At 42.1% G+C, this 25,565-nt stretch overlaps 1 long non-coding RNA gene across 1 annotated transcript; it reads right to left on the bottom strand.

The window, feature by feature from the left end:
- Nucleotides 1–4,607: 4,607 nt before the first annotated feature.
- LOC113937085 lies at nt 4,608–25,281 on the bottom strand. Its single transcript, XR_003524486.1, has 4 exons — nt 25,222–25,281; nt 19,751–19,828; nt 14,619–14,730; nt 4,608–4,658 (listed from the first exon to the last, which is right to left on the bottom strand). It is a non-coding gene; the product is annotated as an uncharacterized LOC113937085 (long non-coding RNA).
- Nucleotides 25,282–25,565: the final 284 nt, after the last annotated feature.

The raw sequence follows: 25,565 nt of genomic DNA, 5'->3' as shown, positions 1-25,565 counted from the left end.
AAAAAATCCCATAAAAAATGGCTAATTCTAGGAAAGCAAATCAATAAATATCAGCACATTATTAAAGTAACAAGGAAATACCATGCTGGTGTCTTCAAAGTGTGGTCTTTAGCATGCATGGGAAAGCTTGACAAAATAGTGATTCCTGGGCCTCAACTCCAAGGATTCTAATTCTACTAGTTGGGAGGGGGACACTGCTGAGAATTTGCATGTCTAGCAAGTTCCTGGGTCATAATGATGCTGTCAGTTTCCCCAGTACCACGTTGAGCCACACTGCATGGAACATTGGTACTCAACGCTGGCTGCATGTTGAAATCACCTGGGGAGCTTTCAAAAATAGTGATGTCTGAGTTCCAACACCAGAGATTATGATACAGTTGCCTAGAGTATAATTTGGGTACTGGGGGAAGGGGTGGTTAAAATCTCCCCAGATGATTTTGATGTGCACCTAAGTTCAGATCCATTGCTCTAAAAGGATTAGCCAAACCAGTGGCCCTCGAATTATCTTTACTATAAATGTGTACTAGTGATTAAACATGGTGTTTCCCCTCTCAACACAATTCTTCTTAAAAGATTTCATGGGTATAATCATGATCACTTTTTATGAAGCAATTGCTCTATGCAAGGCAGTTTACATATACTACCCGAAATGCATGAAGAGATTCTTCAAGGTCAGCTTGGTTTTCCTTACCACTGGTTAAAAAATGAAGGATGTCAAGGGGGGCCAACTATCCTGGTTTTCCCTGGAGGATATCCTGGGATGTGGAATTTCAGTGCTGAAACTTGTATAAAGTGCTGAGAAAACACAGAGGAGTTGATCCCCCCAACCCCGAGGCTAGCAGTGTGCTTGTAGTCACTTGCTCCTAAGAAGGCAGAGCCCAGAATTGAAAACAGTTTTGTCTTGTGCTCTGTCCACTCTACCATTTTGCCCTGGAAAGCCTTGGGAGAGGGATTATAAGAAGCTACTCAAGCTGGAGTCATGGAGAATCTCCATTACAGTGCAAGGTTGGTTAATCAGAAAGGAGAAGGAGATATAGCACTTAGGTGTGGATTTCAGATATTTTTCAGTATAGAAATACAAAATTCCCTGAACTAAATAAATAATAATATCTCTGGCAGTGGTTCTCAAAGTGGTTGCGGGACACGTGGCAATAGCACCCCAGGGGAATGTCTTAAAAATGCAAACTCCCAACCCCTACCCTAGACCTACTGAATCAGCAACTCTGGGGGTGGGACCACCAATTTGGGCTTTAAGAAGCCCTCCAGGTGATTCTGATATGTGCCAAAGTTTAAGAACCACTGATTTGGGGGGGGGTGCAGAATTGGGATGTTTTCAAAGTTTCCCAGATTCCAGTGTGTACCCAGGGATGAGAACCACAGCTGTAGACCTAAGAGCAGCAGTTCTCAACCTTGGCACATTTGAAACACCTGGAGAGCTTTTAAAAGTCCAGATGCTTAGGTTGCTGGACCAATCACAGGAATCTCTGGAGTGGCGTCCACAGTTTTCAAATCTCCCAAGATGACACCAATATTGATGTCAAGCCAAGCTTGAGAACCTCTGCCTTCTAGAATTCCACGGTGAACTTAAGCGTGTTTTCTCCTTGTCAAATGGCAGAAACTTTTCCGTGAATATGGGCCCTTAGACTTGGAAATAAAAAATGCTAATTTAATGATATTCTGTGCCTGTTGGTTACCAGATCCGCCTGGGGTATATCTATTAAGAGTGAGTCTTTGGAATTTTCTGGAAAGTCAGATGGGAATATATCCATTGGGGCCATCAGACTCCTTTGGAAGACTTGGACCTCTTTTGGGGGAAATAAAAAGTCATTAGATATATCATGACAGATGAAAGTGAGTTTTTAATGAAAAGACAAGTTTTGTTATGAGGGTGTGGCCCACATCTGCCCTTTGCTGAGAATATTCCAGGGCTTTGATTGCTGATTTGAACACAGACATGGGCTTCACCTGGAGTCAGTCCTATTGCACAGTGGACATTGACTTCACGGGCCCAAACTTCCCATTTGGATTTCCAAAAATAATGCTTAATGTTTTCCCCAAACCAGCAAATAGGAACAATAGGAAGAAATAATCTTCACATTTTTCTTTTATGGGTCATGAAAACTGGAAAAGGAGAACTGTCTGCAAATGAATTCTGCATTCGGTGATGTTGTGGCAGAGCATGGAAAGTACTGGAACTCAAACTCTTTCATTTCTTTTACTATCCAAGCTGTGAATTTCAAAAATAACAAGTCATTATAAAAGTGAAACATGAGATTCTTCACACCCACTGTTTTAATCATTTTAAAACCTTCCATAACTTGAAGTAAAACATTTCTTTTTTAGTAGTTAATGCTCACTGTATTTTTAGTACTTTCTGAACATAAAATAAGATAGCATTAATATTATGTTCTAGGTTCTGTGAGAGTCATTTTGCATTTATTCGCTCAACACAGAGCATGGGTTAGAGATTGGAATGGTGGCTGAAGTTCTGGGGATTAATGGCATGTTATTCCTGCTTTCAAAGAGCTCGGTCTGATGTGATAATTAAAGCATGATGTCATATATTTAGTGAGGCAGAAAGTCCACCAAAAAGGATGCCGAGCCTAGTTTGGCAAAGCCTGGGAGTGGGCAGGAACCACAAGAAGCTGCTAAAAGAGGTGATACTTGACCAGAATCATAAAGAGCAGTAGAAATCAGCAAGCCAAAGTTAATTGAAATACACGGTGTCATTTAATCCTCTTACAACTCAATGAAGTAGTTACTATTGGTCACATCTCACATTCTAAGTAAACATTTTAAATAAAACAACCAGGTGTCAGTGTCATGGAACAAGTCTTGTGGGAGGGCATCACACTGGCGAGCCTACACAAAATTGTTTTAATTAGGTATACTTATTTATATGATAATATATATAACTTATTTCTATTATTATATATATAATCTACATTATATGTTATTTTTATGTATAATATATACAATAAACTGACCTTCATATAGGCTAACTGGTGTATGCAATTAAGTAACAATATATATACACTAATAATACACTAGTATATATAACTAATATATACAGTAATATATAGATGCACATATTTGTCTTTAGCTATATGTAGGACAGCATGTTCCTGGTGTCTGATTCTGGGCTCTATACTTTCCTCTGCAGATGGACCTTCTCTGTTTTTATCAGCATGTACAAAGATGGACTCTGGCTCTGGACTGAAATAATCTCTTACTTGTTCTCCACATCAACTAAGTTGAACATCACCTATGTTTAACTAATTGGAACATATCAGTTCAAATGCTGGAGATGGAACATCTAAGGGTACTGGCGAAGCCATGGGTGAGTTGGAGCAGTTCAACTCCGGACTCCTGTAAATGCAACCTTGTGCTTCCTCCAAGGTCAGGATCACTGTCTTCCTGCCCAGCCTGGAAATGCTGCTGATCCAAGTGGAATATTTCAGTGTAACAAGTGAAGAAGCCTGGTAAAATCTCCATGAGCTTTCATGGATTTTAACCTCACATCTCTTACCAAAATGGGGTAAATATATTCTTATTGGAGACAGTAAAAACTGATGTCTTAAAGACCTAGCTGACTACTTTCTAATAAGGTGTCTTGGGAAAGTCACGTAAGCTTTCTGAACCTCACTTTCTTTATTTGTTAAAAGGGTTACTATTACCTATCTCAAAGCATGACTGCGAAGATCACATAAATGATGAGGGCATTTAGAGATCATAACCCTCCAGGCTTAATCTTTCTGATGCCTTCTTATGTTTATTCTACACTATTTTTAGTTTGCCTAAAAAAATGTATCCCCCTTTTTTTCTGAGATTTGTATTTGGCCCTTGGAGAAGCTGAATGTACTGGTTAACATAGCAAATGGGCTGGGTGGTGATTAAGCTTTCAGCCTTATTATAGAAATCAGTGAATTATTGACTTATTTGTGAAATCGGTGACATCGTCCCAAAGGGAGAAGCCTTTCTCATGTGCTCAAATATAAATTTGGCATTGAAACAAGATGGGAAGCTTTTAAAGCAAAATGAGTCTTATAAAATGTGGTCCATCATGTTTCTTCCCAGAACCATGTAGAAGACCACATTGTATGATAGAAAAATGGGGTGGGGGGGAAGACTGAAGCTATTGTTGGCCTTTCTCAGAATTATAAAGATGTAATGTGAGTTACTCTAATCATTCAGAATTTCAAAAGTCCACTCTTTTGCAAAGAAAATCTCTTGGGCTAATTTGAGGTGGATGAAGAGGGCCGTTCTTGCTAGCCTGGAGTCCCAAAGCCTGATTTATTCTCGTAGCATTTCTGTGAGATGTTTTTTCCACTTTTCCAAATTTTGTAGAAATGCCAAGTCTCTTTCTTCAAAATTCAATACAATTTGGCTCAGAGCTACAAGGCAGGGGGAATAGGATACAGTTATTTAATCCCATACAGCTTCTCACACCTCTGACTAACCTTTCATTTAGAAGATTTAAAAATAATTTTCCATATAGAAATGTTTTATCTTTTGATTTTTTTTTGGATATTCTTTAAAATCTCCTCTACAGCACTGAAATGTAATACAGTATTCACAGGTGAAAACTACTTACTCTTTGAAAACAGCATTTCTTCTCGCTCAGCCAAAAATACATGAATGTTTTCACTGACTCCCCACTAAAGAGAAAAAACGATTTCATGAAGTAAGCCTCACCTTTGAGGAATAACATAAAAAAAAAAAAAAAGTCAGTCTTTAGCTTTGAGAAGTCACCAATGGCAAGTTTGTATTTGCGCCCAGCCCCAGCTCTGAATCATAAAACCTGGCTAAACACATCTGCCATCTGATACTCGTGGTAAACCTAGCAGCTTGGTGCTGCAGAAGGATTTTGGATTTTGATTCCTTCGGGATATCTGTGTGTCTTGGAAATGCCAGGCAAATTCCTAGTCTCCATATCTCGAGAATGGGACACCTCTCCCTCTTTTCCCTTGGATTCTATGATGACAAAGTAGCAGGTCTGGCAAACAGCATGCTCTCCACCGATGGTGAGGGCCCTTCCCTCCCTGCTCTCCTTGATTTCCTATGCCTTGTTCCAGCTACTAATTTTGGCTTAGCATTTGTGGTAGAAAGAATAAGGCGTCTCAATGATGTCTTCATCCTGGAAGGCTGTGAATATATCACCTGACGTGGCAAGGGAGACTTGGTAAATGTGACGAAGCTCAGGATGTTTAGATGGAAGATTCCCCTGGATTATTGGGGTTGGGCCCAATGTAATCACATGAGGGTCCTTGTAAATGGAAGAAGGAGGTTGCACAGAGAGATTTGAAGCTGCTATGTTGTTGGCACTGAAGATGAAGGAAGGGGTCACAAACCAAGGAATGCAGGGGACTTCTAGAAGCTGGAAAAAGCAAGGAAATGGATCCTCTGCTTGAGCCTCTGGAAAGAATGCAGCACTGTCAACATACTGACTTTGGCCCTGGGAGACCCATTTCAGACTTGTGACCTCCAGAACTGTAAGCTAATACATTTACGTTGCCTGAAGCCACCAGTTTGCATTCATCTGCTACAGATTGAATAGGAAACACTATAGGGTCTCTGTAGAGCCATGCTCTGGCTGCTGGGTGGGAAGTGCTTAGAGTAGCTGGAGAAAGTGGTTCTAACCATTGGCTGCCTCTCTCCTTAAAAAGCTCAGAAGAGGGGGGTGGAGCAAGATGGCGGAGGAGTAGGAGATCTGGATTTCGTCTGGTTTCAGGAATTCAGCTGAATAGGGATCAAACCATTCTGAACACCTACGAACTCAACAGGAGATCGAAGATAAGAAGAGTAACAACACTCTGAACAGAAAAGCGACCACTTTCTGGAAGGTAGGACGGGCAGAGAAGTGAATCCGAGGCGATATTCGGGAGGATAGACGGCGGGGGAGGGGGCCTCCGTCGGCCGCTTCTGGCAAGTGATAGAGCCGCGGAGCACAAAATCGGAACTTTTAGAAGTCGGCTCCGTGGAAGGACATCGCTCCAGTGGCTAAGCGGGGGGGGGGGGGGGGGGGGGTGAAATCCTCCTGGGACAGTGTGGTCTCAGGACCCTCGGGGTCACAGAAAGACCGGGGGAGCCTGAGTGTGGCAGAGCTCCCAGGGATTGGAGCGGGAAAGCCGGCTGCAGAGACGGAGCCGAGGCGCGGGCTCTCAGCTCGGGGTGGCCATAAACTGTGATCCACGGCCCAGTCGGGCCACTGCTCCTCCAGCAGGGACCCAACAAGTGGCAGAGCTGGGGAGACTCCCCTTCCTCCCCCAGGAGGAGCGGCACGGGAGCGCACCACAGGGATCTGCTGGGTTTGGAGACTCCACACGGGGTCGGATGCCAGAGATAGAAACGCTCGGTCACAGGCTGGGTGAGCACAGAGTGCGGCCAGAGACCGGGGACACGGGAGTGACTGGCTGCTTTTCTCTGGGGGCACACTGAGGAGCGGAGCCCCGAGTTCTTGCCTTCTCTGGGGCGGAGATTGGGAGGCCACCATTTTCACCCTGGTCCTCCAAAGCCTACGGAAAGCTTGCAGGGAACAAAAGCTCAGCAGCTTGCTTAGCCTGGACCGACAAGGGCGGGGCAATTCCGCCTCCGGCAAAGACATTTGGGAAACACGGCAACAGGACCCTCCCCCAGAAGATCAGCACGAACAGCCAGCAAGCCAAGACCAAGTTTACTGATCAAGGAGAACGGGAGAACTCCAGCGCTAGGGGAATACTGCACATAGAATTCATGGCTTTTTTACCATGATTCATTAGTTTTTCAAAGTTAATTTTTTAACTGTTTTTTTTAATTTCTCTTTTTCCCTTTTTCAACCAACATCTTATCAATCTCTTTATTTAAAAAAAATTTTTATTTTTCATTTTTAGAGTCATATTTTATCCCTTCATAGTAGTTACCCTTATTTTTGGCATATATATATCAGTTCTCTCTTTAAAATTTTGAGATACAGTTTCTTCTAACAGATCAAAATATACCCTAAATCACTAGTGTATGGCTTTGTTCTAGTCTCCTGCCTGATCACATTATATCCCTTTTTTTTTTTAATCTTCTTTCTTTTTTCAAACAACTTCTTATCATACCAATTCCTTTTATAAAATGTTTTATAATTTTCATCTTTACACTCATCTTCCATCCCTTCATTGTATAAGCCCTTATTTTGTACATATATAAGTCTTTCTTCCTTTAAAATTTTAGGAGGCACTTTTTCCTAACAGACCAAATACGCCCAAAATCTAGTGTGTGGCACTGATCTATGCACTAGCCTGATCATATTTGATCATATTTGTTTTTTTTGTATTGTTCTGTTTTTGTGTTTAATCTTTTTCTTTTTTTTTCTTTCTTTCTTTCCTTTCTTTTTTCTTTCTTTCCCTATCTTTCCCCCTGGTTTCAGGTCTTTTCTGATTTGCATAGAGTATATTTGTTGGGGACATTGTTAACCTGTTAGCATTTTGTTCTCTCATTCATCTATTCTCCTCTGGACAAAATGACAAGACGAAAAAAATCACCTCAGCAAAAAGAACAAGAGAGAGTACAGTCAGCCAGGGAGCTACTCAATACGGACATTAGTACAATGTCGGACCTAGAGTTCAGAATCATGACTTTAAAGATACTAGCTGGGCTTGAAAAAAGCGTGGAAGTTATTAGAGAAACCCTTTCTGGAGAAATAAAAGAACTAAAATCTAACCAAGTCGAAATCAAAAAGGCTATTGATGAGGTGCAATCAAAAATGGGGGCACTAACTTCTAGGATAAATGAGGCAGAAGAGAGAAGCAGCGATATAGAAGACCAAATGATGAAAAATAAAGAGGCTGAGAAAAAGAGAGAGCAACAACTACAGGATCATGAGGGCAGAGTTCGAGAGATAAGCGATACGATAAGACAAAACAACATTAGAATAATTGGGATCCCAGAAGAAGAAGAAAGAGAGAGAGGGGCAGAAGGTCTATTGGAGCAAATAATAGCAGAGAACTTCCCTAATGTGAGGAAGGAAACAGGCATCAAAATCCAGGAGGCACAGAGAACCCCTCTCAAAATCAATAAAAATAGGTCAACACCCCGACATCTAATAGTAAAACTTATGAGTCTCAGAGACAAAGAAAATCCTGAAAGCAGCTCGGGAGAAGAGATATGTAACCTACAATGGTAGAAATATTAGATTGGCAACAGACCTATCCACAGAGACCTGGCAGACCAGAAAGGACTGGCATGATATCTTGAGAGCATTAAACGAAAAAAATATGCAGCCAAGAATACTATATCCAGCTAGGCTGTCATTGAAAATTGAAGGAGAGATAAAAAGCTTCCAGGACAAACAACAACTAAAGGAATTTGCAAACACGAAACCAGTCCTACAAAAATATTGAAATGAGTCCTCTAAGCAAAGAGAGAGCCTAAAAGCAAAATAGATCAGAAAGGAACACAGACAACATACAGTAATAGTCACCTTACAGGCAATACAATGGCACTAAATTCATACCTTTCAATAGTTACCCTGAAGGTAAATGGGCTAAATGCCCCAATCAAAAGACACAGGCTATCAGATTGGATTAAAAAACAAGACCCATCCATATGCTATCTGCAAGAGACCCATTTTAGACCCAAAGACACCCCCAGATTGAAAGGGAGGGGGTGGAAAACCATTTACCATGCTAATGGACACCAAAAGAAAGCTGGGGTGGCAATCCTTATATCAGACAAATTAGATTTTAAACCAAAGACTGTAATAAGAGATGAGGAAGGACACTATATCCTACTTAAAGGGTCTATCCAACAAGAAGATCTAAAAATTGTAAATATATATGCCCCTAACATGGGAGCAGCCAATTATATAAGGCAATTAATAACAAAAGCGAAGAAACATATTGACAGCAATATAATAATAGTGGGGGACTTTAACACCCCCCCTGACTGAAATGGACAGACCATCTAAGCAAAGATCAACCAGGAAATAAAGACTTTAAATGACACACTGGACCAAATGGACTTCACAGACATATTCAGAACATTCCATCCCAAAGCAACAGGGTACACATTCTTCTCTAGTGCCCATGGAACATTCTGCAGGCTGGATCACATCCTAGGTCACAAATCAGGTCTCAACTGGTATCAAAAGATTGGGATCATTCCCTGCATATTTTCAGACCACAATGCTTTGAAACTAGAACTCGATCACAAGAGGAAAGTCGGAAAGAACTCAAATACATGGAAGGTAAACAGCATCCTGCTAATGAATGAATGGGTCAACCAGGAAATTAAAGAAGAATTAAAAAAAACTCATGGAAACCAATGAAAATGAAAACACAACTGTCCAAAATCTTTGGGATACAGCAAAGACAGTCCTGAGAAGAAAGTATATAACAATACAAGCCTTTCTCAAGAAACAAGAAAGGTCTCAATTACACAACCTAACCCTACACCTAAAGGAGCTGGAGAAAGAACAGCAAATAAAGCCTGAACCCAGCAGGAGAAGAGAAATCATGAAGATCAGAGCACAAATCAATGAACTAGAAACCAAAAGAACAGTAGAACAGATCAACGAAACTAGGAGCTGGTTCTTTGAAATAATTAACAAGATTGATAAACCGCTGGCCAGACTTATCAAAAAGAAAAGAGAAATGACCCAAATCAACAAAATCATGAATGAAAAGGAGAGATCACAACCAACACCAAAGAAATACAATTACAAGATCATATTATGAGCAACTCTATGCCAGCAAATTAGATAACCTGGAAGAAATGGGTGCATTCCTAGAGATGTATCAACTACCAAAATTGAACCAGGAAGAAATAGAAAACCTGAACAGACTTATAACCACAAGGAAATTGAAGCAGTCATCAAAAATTCCCAACAAACAAAAGCCCAGGGCCAGATGGCTTCCCAGGGGAATTCTATCAGATATTTAAAGAAGAATTAATACCTATTCTCCTGAAACTGTTCCAAAAAATAGAAATGGAAGGAAAACTTCCAAAGTCATTTTATGAGGCCACCATTAGCTTGATCCCAAAACCAGACAAAGACCCCATCAAAAAGGAGAACTACAGACCAATATCCTTGATGAACATGGATGCAAAAAGTCTCACCAAAATACTAGCCAATAGGGTCCAACAGTATATTAAAAGGATTATTCACCATGACCAAGTGGGATTTATCCCTGGGCTGCAAGGCTGGTTCAACATCTGCAAATCAATCAACGTGATACAATACATTAACAAAAGAAAGAACAAGAGTCATATGATCCTCTCAATAGATGCAGAAGAAGCATTTGACAAAGTACAGCATCCTTTCTTGATCAAAACTCTTCAGAGTATAGGGATAGAGGGTACACACCTCAATATCATAAAAGCCATCTATGAAAAACCTACAGCCAATATCATTCTCAATGGGGAAAAGCTGAGAGCTTTCCCCCTAAGGTCAGGAACACAGCAGGGATGTCCACTCTCACCACTGCTATTCAACATAGTATTAGAAGTCCTAGCCACAGCAATCAGACAACAAAAAGAAATCAAAGGCATCCAAATCGGCAAAGAGGAAGTCAAACTCTCACTCTTTGCAGATGATATGATACTGTATGTGGAAAACCCAAAAGACTCCACCCCAAAACTGCTAGAACTCATACAGGAGTTCAGTCAAGTAGCAGGATAGAAAATCAATGCACAGAAATCAGTGGCATTCCTATACACCCACAACAAGACAGAAGAGAGAGAAATTAAGGAGTCAATCCCATTTACATTTGCACCCAAAACCATAAGATACCTAGGAATAAATTTAACCAAAGAGGCAAAGGATCTGTACTCAGAAAACTATAAAATACTCATGAAAGAAATTGAAGAAGACACAAAGAAATGGGAAAACGTTCCATGCTCATGGATTGGAAGAACAAACATTGTGAAGATGTCCATGCTACCTAGAGCAATCTACACATTCAATGCAATCCCCATCAAAATACCATCCACTTTTTTCCAAGAAATGGAACAAATAATCCTAAAATTTGTATGGAACCAGAAGAGACCCCGAATAGCCAGAGGAATGTTGAAAAAGAAAAGTAAAGCTGGCGGCATCACAATTCCGGAGTTCCAGCTCTATTACAAAGCTGTCATCATCAAGACAGTATGGTACTGGCACAAAAACAGACACATAGATCAATGGAACAGAAGAGAGAGCCCAGAAATGGACCCTCAACTCTATGGTCAACTCATCTTTGACAAAGCAGGAAAGAATGTCCAATGGCAAAAAGACAGTCTCTTCAACAAATGGTGTTGGGAAAATTGGACAGCCACATGCAGAAGAATGAAACTGGACCATTTCCTTACACCACACACAAAAATAGACTCCAGATGGTTGAAAGACCTAAACGTGAGACAGGAGTCCATCAAAATCCCAAAGGAGAACACAGGTAGCAACCTCTTCGACCTCAGCCGCAGCAACTTCTTCCTAGAAACATCGCCAAAAGCAAGGGAAGCAAGGGCAAAAATGAACTATCGGGATTTCATCAAGATAAAAAGCTTTTGCACAGCAAAAGAAACAGTCCACAAAACCAAAAGACAACGACAGAATGAGAGAAAATATTTGCAAATGACATATCACATAAAGGGCTCGTATCCAAAATCTATAAAGAACTTATCAAACTCAACACCCAAAGAACAAATAATCCAATCAAGAAATGGGCAGAAGACATGAACAGACATTTTTCCAAAGAAGACATCCAAATGGCCAACAGACACATGAAAATGTGCTCAACATCGCTCGGCATCAGGGAAATCCAAACCAAAACCTCAAAGAGATACCCCCTCACACCAGTCAGAATGGCTAAAATTAACAAGTCAGGAAACGACAGATGTTGGCGGGCATGTGGAGACAGGGGAACCCTCCTACATTGTTGGTGGGAATGCAAGCTGGTGCAGCCACTCTGGAAAACAGTATGGAGGTTCCTCAAGAAGTTGAAAATAGAGCTACCATACAATCCAGCAATTGCGCTACTGGGTGTTTACCCCAAAGTTACAAATGTAGGGATCCGAAGGGGTACGTGCACCCCAATGTTTATAGCAGCAATGTCCACAATAGCCAAACTGTGGAAAGAGCCAAGATGTCCATCGATAGATGAATGGATAAAGAAGAAGTGGTATATATACACAATGGAATATTATGCAGCCATCAAAAGGAATGAGATTTTGCCATTTGCAACGACGTGGATGGAACTGGAGGGTGTTATGCTGAGTGTAATAAGTCAATCAGAGAAAGACATGTATCATATGACCTCACTGATATGAGGAATTCTTAATCTCAGGAAACAAACTGAGTGTTGCTGAGTGGTGGGGGGTGGGAGGGATGGGGTGGCTGGGTGATAGACATTGGGTAGCGTATGTGCTATGGTGAGCGCTGTGAATTGTGCAAGACTGTTGAATCACAGATCTGTACTTCTGAAACAAATAATGCAAGATATGTTAGGGAAAAAGAAAAGGAAGAAGATAGCAGGAGGGGAAGAATGAAGGGGAGTAAGTCAGAGGGGGAGAGGAACCATGAGAGACGATGGACTCTGAAAAACAAAATGAGGGTTCTAGAGGGGAGGGGGGTGGGGGGATGGGTTAGCCTGGTGATGGTTAATAAGGAGAGCACGTTCTGTGTGGATCACTGGGTGTTATCACAAACAAAGAATCATGGAACACTACATCAAGAACTAATGATGTAATGTATGGTGATTAACATAACAATAAAAAATTAAAAAAAAAAAAGCTCAGAAGAGGTTGAAGGACAGTGATTGCAATGGATTATTTCTCTTTGGTAGGCAAGAAGGCCGAGGCTTCTAAAGTAGAGCAGACAAGTTGATGTAGACCAAACATATAAGGACCTTTAATTTTTTTTCTTCACTCATTTTATAGAAGGGACCTTTGTGTTTTCAAGGAATCAAGTAAATATAACTTCTTTCTGGGTATATGATCTTACCGATGGCCACAGTGCCCATCTGCCAGAGTCCTGAGCCAACTTTCTGCCCCAAGTTTTTGGAGAAGTTTGAGCTCACGATTTTGTGTCCTCTTTTGTAACAAATCCTGAGTTAACCTGAAGCAAAGCCACAAAAAATGACCCTGAAATTTTATAAGTCTCAGGGGAGGTGTTCAATCGAAAATAAATTCAAGTGAACCTCTCTGGATTTGACCCTTAAACCCTGAACCATGGCTATTTCAAGTGGTGGTTTCAAGATTCTGAGGTCTAGGAAAACTTGCCTATATTCCCAGAGAGAGAGAGAGAGAGAGAGAGAGAGCAATCTGGGACTGGAGGAAAGAAAGAAAAAAACAAAACGTTGCTATTTTGTTGGAGGTGTTTCCCCAGAACCAGCCAGAGTGAACATCTGCGATATGCTTGTTTGGACACTTTATCACTTGGTCTTGAAACATTTTTATGAAAAGCTACAGAAAGTGTTAGAATATCCAATTAGTGATGATATGATGGGGCTGGGAAAGTGTCATTCGCCTGGGTGGTCCCCAGACTTTTCTTGCCTTTTAGCCAATGACATTTATTTTAATAATAGCTCGGAGACCAAGAGGCCTCTGCTCTTCCCTCTTCATGAACGATCATGAGGAACTCCCCTATTTCTTACTCACGTCTCTGGAATCTGTGTGTGGTGGTTGCAAAGGAGTGTTTCCTATCAAGGGTGGATTTGAAAATCTGAGAGTTGCCGGCAGATCTCTGAAGCAACCTCATGCAGGAAAACAATCAGACTTTTTATGTCTGGTTTTTGGGGCCACAAAAATGAAGTAGAGTGAAGAAGGGGGCTTGATGGCTCCATGGAAAGCAGATTTCTCTAACATTTGGAATTTGGAAGAGAATTCTGATTTGTTCGTAATCCAGCTGGAGTTAAGGATTGTGGGCCTGTCTCAGTGTCCTGATCCATGCACGAAACCTGCCATGGGTGTGCAGTTAGAAAGTAGTTTCACAAGTCACCTATCAGCTAAGCCACCATATGCGATTAAATTAGTTTCAAATTTCTGGAGACTGGAGGTGTCCAAACATGGATCCAATGACCACTTGCCAAGTTCTAGAGGGCATTCAAAACACTGCCCAGGTGGTTGGACGTAATCATTTATTCAACCTGTCAGCAAATGTTCATTATATCTACTACATTCACTGCTCTGTGCTGTGGCCATTGCATTAGCTTTAAAGGTCTACCTTAAACATTTATAATTTTATTATTCTAATAGTTTTGGTGTAGATGGCAAAAAGGAATGATCAAAGAGTCTCATCCTTCATGATGCTGAAAATACACAAAGCAAAGGCTCATAAGGTGAATTTTTTTAAGTCCCAAAGCAACAGTAATAATGATAATAATAATAATAATAATAATAATAATAATAATAATAACCATCTGAGCCAGGCAGAGCCTATAATTTCATCTTTCAACAAAACCTTATAGAAAATAATGATTACCCTTCTTCCTCAGACATGAAAACTGAGGCTCAGCGATCTTAGATAAGCTGCCGAGGTCACAGAGCTAGTAGCACCTGGAGGAAGTATTCTATGCAGTTCTATCCCACACATACAATAGGTAGGTAACAAGTCAGCATGTTGTCTTTTGGCTACAGATTTACAGAAAAATGGAAATGAAAATATAACAGTTACTTACCATATATTTATTTGAAGGCAGATGGGGTTCCTTTCTAAACAAGTTGATGGTAAGTTATTCACTTTGTAAATGGAGATTTGCAAACTCTGACAAGTTACTTGGCACCAGGTACCTGTAAGACATTACTTACAGCAAATTAGTTCAAATACACACAAAAAATGGTTCTTAACCTGACTTAAAAAAAGAAAAGATTTGCTTATTTTAGAAAGAGAGAGAGCGAGAGTGTGAGCGGGGGTGGGGGCAAAGGGTGGGAGAGAATCCTAAGCAGACTTCATGCTGAGCACAGAGCCCAACATAGGGCTCAATTTCACAACCCTGAGATCACAACCAGAGCCGAAACCAAGAATCAGACATTTAACTGACCGTGCCACCCAGGCGCCCCTTAACACTGACTTTTTATTGGTGATTTAAGAAGCTTTCAAATAGCTGGAGTTAGGATTATTTCTGACATTCCAGTACCTTAGGGACTCTTGGAAGATGTGGCAGCGAAGGAAAACCTACCCCCCAGTACCTCCACCTGCCATTGCCCCAGGCACTTCTGTGCACATCCGCTTACTTAATTTCCTCTATGACCTCAGAGGGTCAATGCTACTAACCCCATTTTTACAGAAAAGAACGTTGAAATTCAAGATTTTGTTCCAGATCATGCTGATTATTAGACCATGGAAGCTGGCTATTCAGTCCCAGGCTTGCAGTTTACACATAGCTATGCATTTATATAACAGGGTAACTCACAGTGCTTTTTTGGGCTACACGCTCGTTCTAACCATCCCTTTGTAATGGCGTTTGTATGTGGAGAGATGCTCTGAATTCCAAATGAGTTGTTGAAAGATGGAGGCTTCTTGTGTACTGGCTAGAACCAACCTTATTATTATTATTATTTATTTTTTGGAACAATTTAGCCAGATGCCATCCCCAGGGTGAGGGAGATCAGGTCTCAGTGACGCTACACTGAACCATTTGTCAATGGACCAGTGGTAACCAATGATGGTATATGGATTTACATACCAGGACATGGGAGCCAGCCAATCTAATCTCAGTTCCATCCCTCCAGACTCTGTCCCAAGGTTGAGTAGGAAGGGGATCTGTCTGTAGGCAATGAGGCAATGAAAGCCTAGATTAGCTTTGGTTCCACATCACGTTCGTCTCGCGGTGGCGGTGGGGGTGGCATTGAGGACCACCTGCTGGGCCCCAGTGGCTGGGAAAGGAACTGATGGGAAGATGTGATTCTTTTTGCTCTGATTGCCTTCACCAAGCATCCCTGGCTGGTATACCAGAAGCTTTTCACATTCCCACTCTCTTCTAATAATTGAGTTCTAGCGGAGAAATAGGACTTGGGTCCTCAATGGAGTGCCTGCTCCCTTAGAAAGCCTGAGAAGCCACAGTTGCTCCATGAAGCTACACATGGAAAAGAGATTAGGCCAGGCACTGCTTTAGGACAAGGCCACAGCAGGCCCTGGCCTTGACTACAAATGAATCTGCCCTTGTCCTTCTGCCTCTGGCTTCCACAGCCTGTCCTCTCTCCCCATCCTCCCCATACAGAAGCAATGATTTAAAACTGCAAAATCGATGGACTTTGAAATACCCTGGAGAGCGGAAGCAAATTGGGGCTCACAATCTAAGGAGAAAGGGACAGTTGAGAAAAGCAGATTTTGAAGCTCAAAGCAAGCTAATTTAGTCACAGTTTATTAGGACGCCAATTTGAAACCACAAGCGGGGACTAACCCTGTCCTATTTTAAATAGACTTTCCATTTCCTTTGTCTTGGTCAAAATGTGACTTCGTTAAAATGGAATTGTTTGTGAAATTTCTCCTATCTTAGCTTTTAAAAAAGTTAAGTATCGTGTGCAGTTTTCTTTAGTGAAACTTTAACTCCTTTACTTTTATTTTGGTTCTTTTGCTTTACATCCATTTATTGTTGCATTATTATTACATTTTTTTATTGTCCTCACATTTATTTACTGCTATTGCATTTATGATTACCATTATTAATAATAGCATCCGTGGTGGTAGTATTAATAGTGGTAGTAGTGGTGCGACTTTTGTGTGTTCTAGCTTCGGACCCAATTCTCTACCTGGTTTCTTACTGTAGTGAGCTGGGCTAGAATATATTAGGGAGCTGTGAGCGCGCCTTAGTACAGATGCATAGCGGAGTTATAGAATCTGTTGATTTGAAATCCTCCAACCCAACCTCCTTATCCTTAGATCCTGCCCTAATCCCACTGTAAATAGATCAAAAACTAATATGTGCAGATGGCAAATAAATAATATAAAATATGGAGTAAAGTGTAAAAGTTTCCGTCCTTCCTTCAATGTCTATTCCCCTAGTAACTATTATGATCAGTTTCTTACATATTCAGCGCTTATTCATTCCAGCATATACAGACAGATGTTTCTTATGATCAACTGGATAATTAATACATACGCACACTATCAACCCATAGGCTTGTTTTTAGAATAGCCTCCTAGTATTTAATATAAAGATGCACCCGAATTATTTAACTAGTATTCTACTGGTGGAAACTCAGATTTTTTCCCTTTAATTAGAAATCATGGGATCACAAATGTACATCTTTCTTGCTTGTGCAAGTATATCTATAGGGTAATTTCAGCTTTTTTTTTTTTTTTTTTTTAATTTAAGGGCTATGGATGGCACTTGCTTCCCGGGTGACGGACATTCTAGACCTCTCTTAATGCTGTGGCCAAAGTAGAGAAGCCAGGAAAGATATACGTGTCTAGAAGAGAAAAAAGCCAGGAGAGCAAATGATTCCACAAGAGGAACCAAGAACTGTGGACAGAAAAAAACAAGAGAAAAAAGCCCGGGGAAAGTTTGCTCCAGTTCAGTTCTATTCATAATCCCATTAAATCGGGCACCAGAAACCCCACCCTTCACACCTCGTCCGGGCTCTGGCTCTTGCCGCAGACCCTCTCTATCTTCCCAGGGCGGATAGAGGAGGCCGGGTAGGGGAAGACTCGAGCTCCCCCTAGAGGCTGGAGAGCATAGGCTGGGCTCACGAATCCACATCCCGTCCAATTGAAGGACAGTTGTAAAAGAAAAATACACCAGTTAAAACAGCTGGTCACATGCATGCTTCTTCCCCTGGTGTCTTGATTCATGTGCACACAGTTTTGCATAATTGCAGTGATGGCCTCGATTCAATTTCGTATTCTGCTTTTTTTCCCACTTAATATTATATAGTAAATGTTTTTCCATGTGGCTACATAATCTTTCTAATTACCATTTTAATGACTTCATAATACTCCTTCCAGTTCACATATTGTAATTTATTTAACCACTCCCTGTTGTTGGACATTTTTTATTGTTTCCAGACTTTTACTAATATAGAAAACGGTGCATACAATATCTGTTGTTTTCTTCTTTTTGAATGAGTTTTTTAGATGATGGGGCGAGTCAAAAGAGTGGGGTTGATTTCCCAGCTCTCGATAAATACCACTGACAGGGTATTAAGATATTCATTCAGGCACTTTTTGTTTGTTTGTTTTAACTTCTGCGAAGGTAATCATGGAACCTGCCACAGCTTTTCACTTTCTACTAATTCTCTCTTTTTCACACAGCCAGCTCAGTCATTTAGCCTTTGGTTGATCATTTATTCACGTGATGTCTTTTGAGAACTTAATATTTACCAGGAATTTGCTCTAGAGTTGTTTCTTTGATAACAGTGCAATTCTTTATAGGAAACAGAAACAAAAGACGAGATGCATCATCTTAGTGAACTCATTTTGTAAAACTTAAAAAAGAAATCATACTTCGTGAAACCCCAGTTATCAGGTTTAAGGAAAATATGGGTTGGAGAAAATCTGCTAGCACATCCCAGCTCCATGAAATGGATAAGTGTTTCATAAAAAGAGAGTTGAGACTAACAGAGTACAGAGCTAGCCGAAGCCAAGCACTGTTGGATGAGTAGGAGTTCACCAGTAGCAAAAGATGACAAGCGGGTTCTAGAATCAGACCATTGGTGTTGAAATCCTAGCTCTTCCCTTTACAAGCTGTGAGGACTTAATTTATCTCCTCTCTCTCTCTCTCTCTCAGTGTGTGTGTCTGTCTTTTCCTTAGTATTTATTTATTTTTTAGGTTCCTATTCAACTCTTAAAACTCAGACAAAATACCACCTATGTCTTCTACTTTTCCCAGTTTCTTTCCCCCAAAAGTTCTTCTTTATACTCGGCACTCCCAACCCACCAGTGACAGGCCTCTCTGCCTCTCTTAGGGCACCCATCACCCGATGTTGTCTGTGTTAGAATGTGACATCTTTGGGGCCACAGGCCATATTCCCCGCCTCTTGGGGTCTCCAGCCTCTAGCACGGTACCTGACACATGTTAGGTATTTGGCAAATGTTTGTTACATTTAATGACTTGAATTGAATGTTTAAGTAATTATGGCACATCAACAGGAGGAAATATACAGCAATTAAAAAGATAATTAGGAAGACGGCGTAGCTTGGTGGAAATATGTTTATGATATGTTTAACGGGAACACGCAAAGTGATGTCTGCATTATGATTCTCACTCTCTGAATATTCTCAGGCTAGGTGCTAAAGAGACAAAGAAGAATAAGGGAAGAGGTTTATCTCTAAGAAGTTCATGGTTCATGTTTACTGAGGGAGGAAGGTGCGTGTAAGATTTCCCACGGTGGGAGAGCAATGCTAGTAGTGTCTGAAATGCTGAGTGGGGGGCTGGATTTGTCTGGGGCAGTTGGGTGAGATAGGCATAACTTTTTATGCGGGCTTGGAGGTTAACTGGGAGTCAAAGGGCAAGATATTGGAGAAGGAATATTCTTAAATGGGAAAGGCATTGCATTTTAGAGAAATCGTTAGACATTTCTGTAGGTAGGTGAGAGGAGATCAAAGTATAATGTTGTTATACTGTAGATGCCTTGAATAAGATGTTTGATCCTTAACATGTAAACAGTGGGGAGCCACTGAAGATTCTTGAGCAGGGGAGGGCATGATTCCATTTGTTTTTATGACCGTAACCCTGGCAAAGCAAAAAAGTTGGACTAAAGGGGCAAATACCCTGGGCAAGGACACCAGGGAGGTGGTTATAGCTACCTGCGTCAGGTGAGAGATGATGGGCTTGATGGTGGACCTGGAACAGGAGCAAATTTGACATACCTTCAAAGGGAGAGTGGACAAGACTTGCTGAGGAATGGAAGTCAGTGAAGGGAGGATTCTAGGGTAACTCGCAGTGACCTATAATTTGTAAGAAACATAAAAAAGAGTGGGCCTAGGTAGAAGGGTGGGTGGGAATGGGGGAGTGGGGAGATGTTGGGCTTCATTTTAGACCTGTTGACTTCTTGGTGCTGGTGGGCTTCACATCAGCAGAAGGCTGGTGTGCAGTCAGACAAATGCTTCTAGATTCTTAGGAGATAAGTTCTGGCAAAAAGATGTCCATAAACTGGGTCTAACAAATAATCCCACAACTTCTATCTCCATGAAAAACAGGAGGCAGGCCACAAAAGACATAATTCTGGCAGCCTGACTTCAAATCTAGGTTCTTCTTCATCAGTTGTAAGCAAATTACTTTACCTTGTTAAACCTCAAATTCCTCATCTGCAAATTAGAGTGATAACTCTTGCCTCATGGGGTAATGCGAGAATGAGAAGAGATAAAACAAACAAAACAAAACAAAACAAAACATCTGCAGGAGAGACCCAACAAGTGTCCATTTCACCTCCACCCACACTCTACCCCTTTTTTTCCACAGATTATATCAGAACAAGAGTAAAGGATCTTAAACAGAAACCAACACAATTGTCCTTAAGACAAGCATCAAAGAGATCTTTGTCCACTGATGGCTGATTTCTCTAGGGCTCATCCAGGTCTTGTTGGAGCCAAGTGTTGGTGAGATTCAGGGACCACATCTCCTCTTGAGTTGCAGCCAGTTTGTTTTCCAAATAAGGATTTCTCCAGGGTGAAATATGGACTTTCTCCATATGAGCATCACCGAGATCCAATCTGTATCAACATCTCAATATGGTGGCTTCATTTATCTTACTTCCTCTCAAGAGAGTAAGACCTTCAATTTCTCTGGCTGATTTGAAGTAAGGCATATATATATATGGATCTCTCTCTATATATATCTCCAATATTGCTATAATACTGATGAAACGGTAATAATTATTCCCATTTTTGAGGACTTGCTTTAGGTGAGTGCTTTAGGTACATCACTTCTCTTAATCCTTGCAATGCACCAACGTGATTTTATATTCTGCCCATATTACAAATGACCAGACTGGTACAGAGAGGTGAAGGGACTTGTCCAAAACTGCACAGGAGGTAATAAGGATTTGAAAGCAAACCTAGGATTTGAAAGCAAACCATTTAAATCCAGAGCCCTTATTTATAACCATGACCTCTCAACCAAGAGAGCCTTTTCTCTGCCACTCGCCACTCAGGGCAGGAGGAGGAGAGATGGAAAGAAGTTGAGAGGGAGGGAGATACACGAAGCAAGGAAGTATTGTGTGTATATGTTTTAATTTCTGTTACACATGAACCATAAGTCACTCTTATTTCTCCATCAAAGGAGGCACAAGGACAAGCAAACAGAATGGCATTTATCTATGATTAAAAAATTATGACCATTTATATGCAAATGAGGGCTGGTCCAAAGCTTCTAGAAGACTGAAGAGGATTACACAGAGTCATAAATTTAGGGTGTTTCTTCTTTTCTATATACTCCCAGGCCAAGTGTAGAGTTTTGGTGGCATCGCCAAGGTGATTGGGAGCGAGGTTGACCACCCTGGGTTGTTTCCTGTGATGCAGTCACAAGGACACACTCTTTCCTCTGCCTAGTATGCTCATTAGCTGGAAAACTCTCAGCCCCCCAGATCAAATATTGTCTGCTCTGAGAAGCTTTCCATACTAATGAATTAATTTCAGCAGTTAAGTCTTTGTAATGATGTAGCTCCTGTTAGTTCATTCATTCATTTATTCATTCACTTATTCATTCAACACATGCTCACTGAGCCCTTCTTGGGTGCCAGGCACTTTCCTAGACACAGAAGATAAAGTTTGTACCTGTTTCCAGAGCAAATGAGCAAAATCAGGTCATTATTCTCCTGTGGAGTTAACATTGACTGGAAGAGACCAGCAAATAAACAATAAATAAGGGGAAAAATACCCATAATGGTATAATTTCTGGTAATGATATGCACAGGGCGGAGGATAAAGCAGGTTGGTGGGTGGAGAGGGGAGGGAAAACCTTCCGAGGGTTTTATGAACAATGACCTAAATGACCTGAGTAGAGTTAAGATCCAGGTCTTAAAAAACCCAGGGTCAGAAACTGGCAGTTCAATAGTAGCTTCTCTTAATGTGTGTGCCATGTGGGGGGAGAAACTACAGTCCGAAATAACAGAAATGATGGTGGTGGTGGTGCTGGTGCTGGTGGTATTGACTATTACTTCTGAGCATCTATTTGGTCTCACTACCATTGTATATATTTGCATTTATTATTTCTCACAGTAGCCCTGTGAGGTAGGTATTACTGTATCTGATTTGCATATAAAACAAAAACCCTTAGAAAAATAGAATGACTTGCTCAAGGTCACACAACCAGTAAAGGGCACCAGCTGAAACTCAAACTTTCACCTGTCTCCAAAACCTATAACCTTCAGTGGCCCCTTGTCTTTGCATTCCCAGCACCTAACATTGGGGCAGGGGGAGCACTAGAGACACTTAATACTATGATGAATGGATAAAGGAGTGAATTCATTACCCTCAGTGTCCTATAAATGACATCTAAGGTGACTGTAGAAATTTCTTGCAAGTCTGAGACTGAGGTGTATTTAGGCATTTGGCAAGTATTGCATTTCTGAGAGGGTGGTGGGATAAAGCATGAGGCCCCCAAAGGTGAAGAACCTCACTGTGGAAGGTCACATGTGGATATGAAATAAAGCATGGTGGTTCTTTCTTTCCCTCTTCCTTTGCACACACATCTCTTCAGCAAGGAGAATTTTCCTGCTACAAATCACTACACACATGCTCACACCTCTGTACACACACACATACATCCCAACACATATACACACAGGCCAGAGCCATAGATGCATTCCCGTGAACAAACAGGGACAAACATTTGTAGTGCGTAACAAGCAGATAGACACAGTTACACAAAGATGCACACTGACAAAGAGGATACACGCATGCTCACTCACTCACCTGACTTCAGGCATAGAGAAGCACCCCCAAGGAGCACTCATGTGCATCCGAGCAGCGACTGGGGTCCACTGGCACGAAGGCAGCCTGCATCCCAACCAGCTTGGAGACAGGTTCTTGTGTTCAGTTCACAACAGCTAGGGGAAATTTGCTGCTTCTTTCTCTCTCTCTCTCTCTGCTGCAGCAACAGCCAAGTTCCCTGATACTACCCTCCCAGGGTCGTCCTCCTCCAAATGCTTCTCCTTCCTCAACTTCTTCTAGAGGGGTGACTGTCTGAGCTTCTTCCAATCTCTCTGACGGGGTCTGGAGGACTGTCAATGGCATAGCTCCTTGGTACTCCTGCTCCTGTCTTAGGGCCTTGGCGATGGATGGTTTCCATGCCCAGGGCACTCTCCCCAGGCGCCCATGACGCACTCCCCTCATCTCCTTCTAGTTTTTGTTTAGCTGTCCCCTTCTCAATAAGGTCTGACCCAATCCACCAATCCTGCAACATCATGACGATATCAGCTATTACTCTTGAGCATCTATCAAGGTTTAGGTACAATTCTAGATGATTTGTAGTCATTTATTCTCCACAGTGGCCCTGTGAGGTAGATATCATTGTATCTGATTTACAGATGAAGCCAAAGGCTTAGAAAAGTAGAAAGACTTGCTCAAGGTCACTCCTGTCATCCTTTTTCTTACCCTGCTCTGCTTTTTCTTCTTTTCATAGGACTCACCATTTTCTAACAAATTAGATGATCTATTTATTATTTCTCATTGAATGTTGTCTGCCTTCTCTGCCCCCATGCCATACACACGCTAGAATATAAGTTCCACACAGATGGGAATCTTTCCGTTTTGTTCCCAAGCACTAAGCAATTTCTGGTACATAGTAGGCACTTTATAAATGGATGTTGAATAAATAACTGAATTATTAATAACCAACCACCTAATTTTTGCCAGACACTACATTTTATTCAGAGAAACAAAGATCACTACCGTGGCCCCATTTTGCAGATTAAAAACAAAACAAAACAAAACGAACAAAATCACCTGAGGCTCAGAGAAGAGAAGTATTGCTTAAGGTCTCAGAGCTGGTCTGAAATTATATCCTGCTTACTCCAGGGTACCATACGACTTCCTTTCTTTCTACCCAAGTAGTCTGGGACAAGGGGGCAGTAGCCCAATGGGATCAGTACAGTGATTCTGAGAGCCTTTAGGAGACCCTAGAGGGAGGCGTCCTCCCTTGGAGTGCCTGTGTCCTCGGGATGATGAGTTGACTGGAAGATGAGGAATGTTCCCTCTCCCCTTTCTTGTCACCCGTGGCCAATTTCTGGGTTTGACTCTTAACATGGACCATGTCCTATTGCCAGGGAAAGAACCCCTGACAACCCACAGGCCTTCTCTGGAGCCGTTTCTTGGACATTTCCTTGTGATTTCTGGAAACCCTGGACCTCTATGCTCTCAGTCGACTGATCACATGCCAAGGCCTGATAGAGGGACTTCTAGACCAGAAAATTCTGAAAGTCCCCGAGACCCCGTGCAGAATTTCCTTCTTTTACTGAAGCTTCTCTTTTCGGGCAATCCCATCACCCTTTGGGGCCACAGCTGGAGGCTCCCGGCTGCAGCTGTCTCTAACACAGCATCGTTAGTTATGCAAGCACCAGTGCCCAGAGCCTCTCAGGCAGGCTGCAGCCCTGCAGGGAGGCTGGTGTGGAAGGGGCAGAGGTGGGGGAAGAGAGGAGACAGGAGGAGGAAAGCTGGGATGGTGACCTCTCGGTCCCCCCACGCAGGTACCTGTGCCCCTTCCCTTTCTTATCCTCTTGCCTTCCAAGTTAGAAATCCAAAAGTTACCATAACTCCCTCTTACCTCCAGCCCCATGCCCAAGCCACCGTGCATCCCCATCTTTTCTGTCTTTCTTGCATCCCTGGAGCCCACCCCCTTCTGCCCACACCCTGAACTGCCCCCCTTAGGCCCAGCCCACACCATCTTTTACCTGGGCCCAGCAACACTGGCCTAAATGTTCTCCTGGCCTCCAGACATGGGGCCCTCCAGTCACAGATGGGGGGTCTTGACCGTGTTCTTCTGCTAAAACTGTCAATGGCTCCTTACTGTCCTGATAACAGCATCCACACTCTTCCTTGGGTGACACGGCCCTGCATGATCTGGCTCATGCTGACTTCTCTAACCTCTTCTCTCTGGGGCCCCAGGGCCACTGGTCTGTAAGCCTGAAATTCCAATAATGCCTGTTATGTGCCCAGCCTGCCTGTCATTTCTTGATGCCTCTGCTCCCTCTGAAATACGTATTCCCTCTTTTTGCTTGGTCAGTACTTACTCGTTGAATACTGACATCATGGGTCACCTTCACAGAACCATCCAGACGTCTGCTCCCCTCAGTAGCCGAGAGGGTTACCCTATGTCCCCATCCCATTCTGATCCCACGTACCTTATTCGTAGCTCCAGTTTAGTCCTCATGGAGCCACGTGGTGCTGGCCGTGTTGGGTCTCATCTCAGCCAGGAACAGTCAAATGGAAGAGAGGCAGAGGGCAAGGTACTGGGAGAGGGGCACGGAGTCTCCATGTAAGCACCTGTAAGCACCACCCTCTCTGTAAGCACCACCCGCCCAGCACTTCCACGTGCTCACCGACCTGGAAGCTCTCCAAACCTCACTGTTCAGGGTGTCTAGGGAGGTTCCATTACATAGACGTAATGGATTGAATCATTGGCCATTGGGGATAAACCCAGTCTTCAGCCCCTCTTCCCTTCCCAAAGGTCAGAGGGTGGTCAGAG

This window comes from Zalophus californianus, chromosome 8 (assembly GCF_009762305.2).
Source record: "Zalophus californianus isolate mZalCal1 chromosome 8, mZalCal1.pri.v2, whole genome shotgun sequence".
Lineage (NCBI taxonomy): Eukaryota > Metazoa > Chordata > Mammalia > Carnivora > Otariidae > Zalophus > Zalophus californianus.
The sequence above is the reverse complement of the archived record's forward strand: the minus strand, read 5'-3'. Positions and strand labels throughout refer to the sequence as shown.